We start from the raw sequence: 10,047 nt of genomic DNA, 5'->3' as shown, positions 1-10,047 counted from the left end.
AATATAACTATTTTACTCAGGACAGAATAGCTAAATGTTAGCGTTAGCATCGTTGACAGTAAAAACAGTGTTTTCTAACGAGATGAGGAGACGACAGCCGTGTGCCAATTACAATAAAACAAATAAAACAAGACAGGGTACATGTTTAGCTTATTACCGTTACAGCTTCTAACTACAGGCACAGTAAGTGTAGTAAAATGTAGGCTACTCACATATTTCACAACGTCGCGCCAGAGACGTGCTGCTTTCTGATAGACTGGAGAATGTTTTCACCTGTAGGTTCATCAACGTCTTCTTCGCGCCTTCTTCAACTTCAACTCAAAACAAGAGCGCATTTTACATTCAGTGCAGTGGCCCGCCTCTGACTGGGCATGTAGCCAATCATATTTTAAAATTTGGGGTGGCACTTGGGGTGGCCAATCAGATTTCAGGGGTGGCCTGTGCCACCCAAGGCCACTCCCTGAACACGCCAGTGAGTCCATGGTGTATCTCACAAAGTGTGTCCTGACAGGACAGGAAGGGTCCCCTTTTCCCTGCGTTCCACTTTAGAAAATTTGATCAATTGCATTGAGAGACCAGTCGACCAGATCAATTGTTTGAATTTGGTTGATATGAAGAGAGGGCTCGCAAAAGACAAGACACAGCAAAGTAGGAACAGAGCAGGCAGTTGCAAAGCATTGGGAAAATGCAACCGCCTCCTTCAAGAGTCAGAACATATCACACAGGGCTCGATGTTAACCATCGCCCGATCTCCCGGGGCAAGTAGTTTTTATTGTTGGGAGAGTACAAATTTCATTGCATTTGCCCGCCGGAGAAAGTGCAATGATCGCAAAAAATATTATTTATCACTCAAAATTACTTTAAAATCACAGACATTCGATGAAAGCGACCCAGAAGCGTTGCTAGCACCATTTATGTTGTTTTGTACACATTCTCGCGTGATTTGAAAAAGCCGCGTGATTTTCCGCCAGATGCCGTATTTTTTGTCTGGGAATTGGCGCGAAATCAGACACATTTTTTTTAGACCTGGCAGGCTAAAAAACAACAACAAGGCAAAAAAATGTAAGTACAGTAACACACCCACCACCTATTTTACCCTACACCCATTTTACCCACCACCCAGATAACCCTAGATTAAAAATTATCGGTCAGGGATTAGGAAAATTGTCATAATTGTATGCCATGCGCACAGTGTAAATATGGCTATCATATGGCTGTCTTCTGTACAGTGATGCAGGTCATACATTAAAAATTTTTTATTAAACTTTTTTCTCTTAGACATTGGAGTGGTGCATTTAAATGTTATAAAGCTAAACATGTTAAATTGGTGACCTGTTATGTTATTATTATTATTGTCTTGTTGCTGCATTTATTTTGTCAGGGAAAACTAATCCTGAGTCAGTTAAAAGTGAGTGAATTTTGAGATTATGTAAGACTGTGGAAACCCTGTATAAAATAACTATGTATAATGATTCTCTAGAAAAGTCACATTATATTATTAGTATTATCTTGTATAAACATACCGTGAATCTAAAATAAAAGTTATTAATTTGTGACATTGACTTCTGTCTTGTGATTTATCTTAAGTTTTTAACCTGTCAAGTTTTTTTTTTGATTTTTAACATTACAATTTATATTTTTCCAAGCACACAACAGTTTAAAGCAAAGTTTAGTTTTGTTTCTGTTCTGCTCTATTCACCTTGTTCCCTCTGGATTGTCTGGTTCCGTCTGGATTGTCCTGACTTCCTTCATCTGTTTGGATCTGATCTCCTGCCTGTTCTTCAGTCTCCAGGGCTTCTACGTCTCGGACTCTGGGCAGCATTTGCCGCGTCTTGTCGGCAGCTGACCAGCTTGAATCTACCTCTCTCTCTGGGCAAGGACTGAACTTTAAGACCATTTTTTTTGTTTGTTTGTTGTTTTTTTTTTTAACAGTGTCCTCTCTGGCAATGTGGCAATAAGAATAACTGTCTTGATGCCAAAAAGAGATCAACAGATTTTACTTTCACAAGTGGAGCAGTACAGCTATCGACATAGTGTTCTGCTTGATTTATGCATATAAATAGCTTTCTTATAATTATGCAGGGAGTTTTACAGATTTTATGGACACTGCAATGTGAGCTGAACTCCTCTTGGAAAGGAAAAACAGAAAAAATGGAGAAAAGTTGAAAGAAAGAGTAGATGAAAGGGAGATAACGATAAATCATCTTCAGTCTACCTCATCACCTGCAAAGAGATGTAAAAAGAACAGCACAACCGACGGACATGGTACAAGACATACAATAAAGTAACACATAGATACTATCGCTGAAGTGTAAGTAGTACTTCAATCTGTATAGTAGTTTAATCTGACATGTATCCTGTGGTAGCTGAAGATAACGATATAGGCTTTCTGTATGGAAGTGAATCTCTGAGTACCTGGAACCAAGCACGTGTAGTTGTTTGTGAGTGTGCAGTTGTACATGTAAAGTTTATCCAAAGGAAAAATGCTTAATAATGGTTGTGAAGAGCCGAAGAGATGCCCCCCCACCCCAAGCACTGAGGCAAGCGCCGGGGGACCCAAAGCCCCAGATGCCCAAAGGGACCCCAAGAGCAAAGGCGCCAAGGAGGGGCCAACCCAGGAATTCTGACCCCCACCAAGGGAGGAGGAGAGAGTGCCCGGAGGAAATCCCCCAGCCATTGCAATGCCGGAGCCCCCGGGAGCTGTGGGGACAAGTCTGCGGGATTCGAGACACCAAGGAGGGGGCCCCACCAGGGGAGCCCTGGGTGCCCCCGGAGGGCCAGGCCCCGCAGAACAGCCACCAGGAATAAGCCAGTAGCCGCCCGGCGAGCCCAGGCACCAGCCAGCGGAGTGAGAGCAGGACGGGGGAACGGGCTCCGCACTTAGCGGAGACTTGAGATGTTCTTGGGAGAGGGAGCAGCTCAGACCCCAACCTGACAAAAAATAAAAAATACAGTCTCAATCATGCCTTCCCACCCTAGTGCCCCCACTCACAACACACAGTCTCTATGAAGAGGAGCAAAAAAACGTGGATGCACATTCACCCATAACATTCACATCCAAAAATCCCAGGACAGAGGGCCCATATGCCCTCCCCTCAATTCTCCCTATTCCTACCCTCAATTCGCTATTCACCCCTCCCTCTAACCTCTTTTGGGGGGAGCAGAAATGACAGCCCCGGCACCGGCAGGCCACCCAGGCCACGCAGCAGCCTCCTGCCAAGGCAACAGACCAGGCAGCTTGCTCTTCCTCCAGGCCCCAGACTCCGGGTGGCAGCCGAGGAACAGGGGTGTGAGAAGACCCCGATCCTCCCTAAGCCTGCTCAAATGTAGTGTTGTTGCGTGTTGCTTTTAGGTGTAATTAAAACTGGGAATACCAAAAGTGGGTGTCCGGCACAGTCCACCCCCCCTCCGGAAGACAGGTAGTGAAAAAAGGTAGTTAATTTTAGAATTGACCATCATTTTAATTGAGGTATTAATTTGTAGAATTGAGGGATGTGGTTATGTTTTGGTAAATCAGCTAATTTAGATGACACAGTAATTCCCAAATATTTGATATTTTGTGATTGCAATCGTAAATCTGAGGGATTCTGTAGAGAGTAATTAATTGATAGTACTATAGATTTAGACCAATTTATAGAATAATCTGAGACTTTTGAGAAAGATTCTAGTAATCTAATTACATCATCTGCATAAAGACTCATTTTATAAGCTATTTTCATCCCTTTTATACCTTAAACCACATTAGTTTTGGCAAAAGTGGGGGGGAGAGCGGGCATCCCTGTCTGGTGCCCCTCTTGAGACAAGAGCTGGAAGATGTTTGATTATTTGTCCTGCCACAGGCTGTTGGGAAGCTGTATAATATTTTTAACCAATTTATAAAGGAATTGCCAAAGCCACATTTATGTAGAGTAGTGAATTAAAATGTCCAGTTTACTCTATCAGATGCTTTTTCTGCATCTAAAGACAATATGTAGGAATTTATATTTTTAATGTAGGAATAATCTATTAAATTAAGTAGTCTGTGCGTGTTAGCGGCTGACTGCCTTCCTTTAATGAAAGTTTGATCTGGGTGGATTATGAGAGGAGTGACTTCATCTAATATTTTAATATCCACATTAATTAAGGATATGGGACAATAGCTGGTCAGAAACACAGGATCTTTGCCTGGCTTAAGCAGGAGACTAAGGGTGGCAGAATTCTTATTAACTGAAAATTTGCCATTATCTTGAGTTTCCTGCAGCATTCTGTGAAACGTTGGTGCCAGAATGTTCCAGACTCTTTATAGAGCTCAGGAGGGAACCAGTCAGGACCTGGCGCTTTATTATTTGGCATGCTTTTTAATGCTTCATGAACTTCAACTGTTGACAGCGGACACTCTTTGACTCTCTGATAATTTAGGAAGAGTTCATTTTTCCAGAAATTGCTTGATGTCATTATCTGATGGATTTAATTGTGATGTGTATCAAGACTTATAGTAATCTCAGGAGGCATTGTTAATACCCTCCGGATCCTTTAATGTATTACCAATTGAGTCGTTTTTTTCTTTGTTTATTTTTAGACCAGGTTAGTGACTCACACGTTTATAATCTTTCTCCACCAGATTAATGTGGTCACTGACCTGTGTTTTCTTCCTGTAGAGGTTACTGCCTTCGATACCCTAGCTGTTCATTGAAAATCTGTTGTTTTCAATAAATTATTTTTGAGATATCGTACTGTCACCATGTGTAAATACTGGGTTCCCTTTTCTGAGCCTTGACATTATTTTATGTGTATCTGCATCTTCTTGTATGTCTGCTTCTGTCTCCTTGAACCCCAGTTGACCTCAGAAGATGGCCACTCACACTGAGCCTGGGTCTGCTAGAGGTTTCTTCCTGTTAAGCTCTTCCTGTTTCTTCCTCTCCACTGCCTTTTACTTTCAACTCTTTATTCTCTCTCAAAACCTGCCTTTGTTCTGGATTCCCAAATTTTATCTTGATGTGAAAAATGTTCCTGTGTTTCTATTAGCCTGTCCTAACAAAATTAACAGCTGAGTGGTGAGATTAAGTGCGTTTGAGATGACCTGCATCTCGCCTGGAATGTGGACAAGAGCTTATGTGTGTTTTGATGGCCAGGGATAAAAGTCTGTTGTGAAGCTGGACGGTGCTGTTTGCAACTGAACAAGATCCAAGTGTTTTAATGTGTATTTTCCATCAATTTCGGCCATATACACTAATTGAGGGCAGTGCACTGGGTGCACTTGTGTGGTTGTGTCTACAAAAGTGCACCAAGCACAATAACGAAGCCTTAGTGGACATGCCGGGCCATACTTGCATAATTGTGAAATTAGAAATGACCAAAAACAACGGGCATGCACTGACAGCTTATAAAAGGTCATTACCGCAATATGGCTGTAAAGAGGTGCATGCAAGTTACAGAGGAAGGTTTAGCTAATACTTTATCATAAAAAAAAGAAGAAAAAAGATGCGCATATCATGTACAAACTACAACATGAATAATTCATTGTCTGATTTCTTCCCCTTAGGGAACCAGTTTCAAAAAGATCTTGTTTATGCTTTCCAAAACAGCAGCTCAATTTCAATACATAGCTTAGACAACAAAATATCTTTTCTGTTACACCTAATCTCATTTTCATGTGGATGGATCCTGAGTGGTGTTACATCACTGCCATCTGATATTTTTGCCTCACCATTCTCCAATGACAGTAGATGCTAGTCCCACTTCTGTGTAGGCACTTCAGTTCTTCCCTGCAAACACAGTGTCATAAAGTTCAGATATTGAGTTGGATATTATTATTATTATTATTATTTTTAATGTAGTGCCAATTCACAACACATCTCATCTCAAGGCACTTTACAGTTCACTAGATCATACAGTCAAATTGATAAAAAGTTTTCTACCTAAAGAAACCAGTTGATTGACTTATTGACTCGGATGCAATCCCTCACACCAAGCATGCTTGTAGCGACAGTGGAGAGGAAAAACTCCCTTTTAACATGAAGAAACCTCTAGCAGAACCAGGCTCAGTGTGAGCGTCCATCTGCTGAGGCCGACTGGGGTTCGAGGAGACAGAAGAAGAGATAGAAAAAGCAACTGTAAAAGGCGGCCCTCTCCAGGAAACACACAGCCAGGCAGACGAGCTCTGAGCCAGCTCCCATGTCAGACGATGAATAAAGCACATCCAGCCAGTCACAGTCAGAGAATCATCTATTCATATACGGAAAAAAGTCTTATGACCAACTCTTACGCTTGGAGTCAGTGTGGGACCATGAGTCCTTACTAACTAAATAAATAAAATGCCAAAACACTATAATGGGCACTATAACTGACATATGGTTGTTCTATATCAAGCAATATAAAGTTAAACATAACTAAATATTCAAAAAATATTGTTAAAAAAAACACCACTAGTGGATTTTGGGGTTTTATTGTTGGTTTGTCATTGTTTTGTTTTATGAGAAGAACAAGAATTTAAATGTTAAAGCCACACTTAACACAATCTCATCATATGGGTTTCCATGGGGACAGAAATGAGAGGTGGAGAACAAGTAGACCAGTCAGTTAAATCAGGTGATAGAGCCTCATCAGTATCCAGGAGCTGCTGCCCCATGATAATGGAGGAGACTGAGCTCTGCTTTCCACAACTCTTTAACACTTCATGCAGCAGACCAAAACGTACTTACTTTGAAACTATGATAACCTACATTCTGGTGTTTTGCATCTCTCTGCTCACCTCATCTCTAAATCTGCTGGTCATCATCTCTATTTCACACTTCAGGTTTCAAATGAGTTAGCAACTTTAACAACAGTGATTGGAACTGCTGTAAATTAGTTTAGGTTTTGTAGTACAGCAAATCTGCTTTTCCAAATAAAATAAAATAAATTAACAGATTAAACACACTAGAGAAAGTAAATCTGCTTTTGTTTTTCTCCACAGGCAGCTCCACTCTCCAACCAACCTGCTCCTTCTTTCTCTGGCCGCCTGTGATTTCTTTATTGGTCTCCTCATGTCCTTTCAAATTGTTCTGATAAATGGCTGCTGGCTTCTGGGTGACATTGCCTGTGTCAGTTATAACTATCTGGCTTATGTTTTTACCACTGCCTCAATAGGAACTATGGTGATGATATCTATTGACCGTTATGTAGCTATATGTTACCCCCTTCATTACAACACTAAAATAACACAGAAAAAAATTAAGATATGTGTTTCCCTCTGTTGGACCTGGTCTACAGTGTTTCCGGGCCTTAATCTGATGGAGAACTTCAAACAACCAGGCATATTTAACTCCTGCATAGGTGAATGTGTCATTGTGATTAATTACATTGGTGGTATGGTAGATCTTATTTTATCCTTTATACTCCCCATCACTATAATAGTGGTTTTGTATCTCAGAATATTTGTGGTGGCAGTTTCTCAGATTCGAGCTATACACTCTCACACTGCAGGATTAACCCTCCATGGTTCTGTAAATGTTAAGAAATCTGAGATTAAAGTAGCCGGGTCCCTCGGGGTTGTAGTCGTTGCGTTTCTGACATGTCTGTTACCATATTTCTGTTTCATATTTACAGGCCAAGATACTTTATTTAATGCCTCATCCTCTGCTTTTGTGATAGTTTTATTTGCCTTTAACTCCTGTCTGACCCTATTATTTATACCTTTTTCTACTCCTGGTTTAGAAAATCCATTAAACTCATTATAACATTGCAGGTTTTGCAAAGTGATTCCCGTGACATGGACATTATGTGAAAACATTGCCTTAAAGTGTTCCCACTGAAAAAATTTAAATCTTCATATAGTCATAAAAAAAACAAGCATAACTAAATGAGTGGCATGTATCCAATTCAATCTAAAAACTATAATATATTGTTAGCTTAAGTTATTTTTAGAAATCTGACTGTCAAACAATATAGACTAGTTTTGGCATCTGACACTTGTATTTTCCATGTGCTCAATTTCCTTGCTGTTTTAAACACAGATCACCCTGTTAGGAGGAAACAAAGGGGTGATTTATACAATATATCTCATCATTTGTATTCTTGGTTTTACTCTATTTAAAAAAAGAAGCTGAAACCCTTTTTAAGAAACTTTGTTGTGTTTTTTTTCCAGGGACACCTAGAGGAATTTGTTTGTGACGTTTAGCAGATTTATTATAAATTAAATACCCTATTAACTGATGTTTTATTTTACCAAAGTAAATACTTTTTTTCCCTTAATACTCAAATCCTTTTGCGCAACAGTTTTATGAAAAAGTTAGAAATTTCAACTTGTATTCTTTAATTCTAGAAGTCCCAAAGATACGAGAATTTTCGTCAGCCTCCAGTCTCCCCAATAGTACTTCACAACTCATGAATCATAATGCACCATTAGCGCTGTGGCTGGAGAACCATTCCACCCCCTTCTGTTTCGGTTTTAGCAAAATTTTCTCTTTCCCCTTCTGCTCTGGATACCTGACAGAAATTTGCAATTAAATATAACTAGGTCTATTTCATCAGCCAACACCGCAATGATTTCAGCGCAGCCACCAGTGCAGCGATCAGGCGATAACTAATCTGTACAATGAAAATAGCTGCATGAGCTGGAACGCTGCAGAAAGCAACAATATTTATACAATAATGAGCATCTGGTCTATTTATTTGGGGGGAAATATGACTCAAGCATTCTCTCCACTCCCGCTCCTCTCTCCTCCGCTGCTTCGGCTTTTCCAGATTAATAACTTGTCAGCAGATTATTTATTCTACAAAACAGACACCTCTCTGCAATCACAGCAAGGGTGACAGTGAGCTACAACCATATTTTTCATTAAATCAAGTCTCCTATCGAGCTGGGAGAAATACATTGGACCCTATGCAGAGCTTGCTCCTCTGCAAATGCTTAGGGACCGTCTGCAGGTTGCAAAATAATCAGAGAGAAACATTCAAAAGCATCACCAAGGAGAGGTGGATTATTATCAAATTCAGTTCATGTTATTTCTCATCTCATGTCTTTCATATCACATTAATTGGATTACAAAATAATACTTTTCTGAGGAATTTCCCAAGGCCTAAATGACAAATGGCACCTCTATTTTATTATTAGAATAAGTATAAAATGAGCAATGACTACACTGTACATCAATGTAGTGCCTCCAAACTTGTAGGATACACAGGCCAGGCAGGCCAAGCAGGCCAGGTGTGCAATCTCTGCAAAAGGAACCACAGCACTGAGCGTTATGTGCACTGCACAAATTATACCTGTCACAAATGCATGAAGGACTCACCTTGGGTTTGTGAAAACTGCTAAATGGGACAATTGTAGCTTCATATGTAGTGCTGCTCCTTGGGTGAAATAAATGTTACTTCAATACTGAAATCATACTGTTTGTCATTCTCTAAGCTGAAATGTTGAATGACATGAAAAGGCGAGACAAGACAAAATACAATTATTCTCTAAGTTGTTCTTTCTTTCACATAGTGAGCTATGCAATATAAATGAGTCTATTGGTGAATGGACAATATGAATAGCCTCTGCCTTGCCTTGTTGGAAAATCATGGTTGTGACCTGTTTTCAGCTCAGGAACTAGGACCCATATGATATCTGGTTGTTCAATAGGTTTGCCTAAATAAAATATTTAGATATGACTTATCAAGATATTCCTGCAAAAATGTCTGATGTTGCAGGGGCAGGTAATGAAAAGTGTTTGCATGCTCTTGTTCTGATGCCAGTTTGGAGAAGACGATGAGAAAAAGAGAGCAGAGAAAGTGTGGACTGCTGGAAGAACTGCATTTAACTGGTGAAAGAAAAGTGAAATGGCGTGTTGAAATATTAGGACAGTATGCAATGAAAACAGGTATTTTAAGGAAGACTGGGCTGATGCGTAACTGTCTTGTGAAGTGTGAGCACCGAACCTGTCGGACTCATTTGTTCCTAGATAGTCGATTTCATCAAAAGTCAACATTAAGCGGCACTACGAAATGAAGCACAGCTCATTTTCAAAAACATATCCGCTTTCTTCAGCCATACGTACAGAGAAAGTAACTGATTTAGGCCCCGCTCACACTAAAACGAACCCT

The 10,047-nt window shown here is 40.2% G+C and overlaps 1 pseudogene; it reads left to right on the top strand.

The window, feature by feature from the left end:
* The first annotated feature begins 6,611 nt into the window (after positions 1-6,611).
* The window catches only part of LOC107097745, a 9,854-nt pseudogene continuing 6,418 nt past the window's right edge, over positions 6,612-10,047 (top strand).

Source organism: Cyprinodon variegatus, unplaced genomic scaffold (genome assembly GCF_000732505.1).
Source record: "Cyprinodon variegatus isolate N-32 unplaced genomic scaffold, C_variegatus-1.0 Scaffold720, whole genome shotgun sequence".
Taxonomy (NCBI): domain Eukaryota; kingdom Metazoa; phylum Chordata; class Actinopteri; order Cyprinodontiformes; family Cyprinodontidae; genus Cyprinodon; species Cyprinodon variegatus.
The sequence above is the reverse complement of the archived record's forward strand: the minus strand, read 5'-3'. Positions and strand labels throughout refer to the sequence as shown.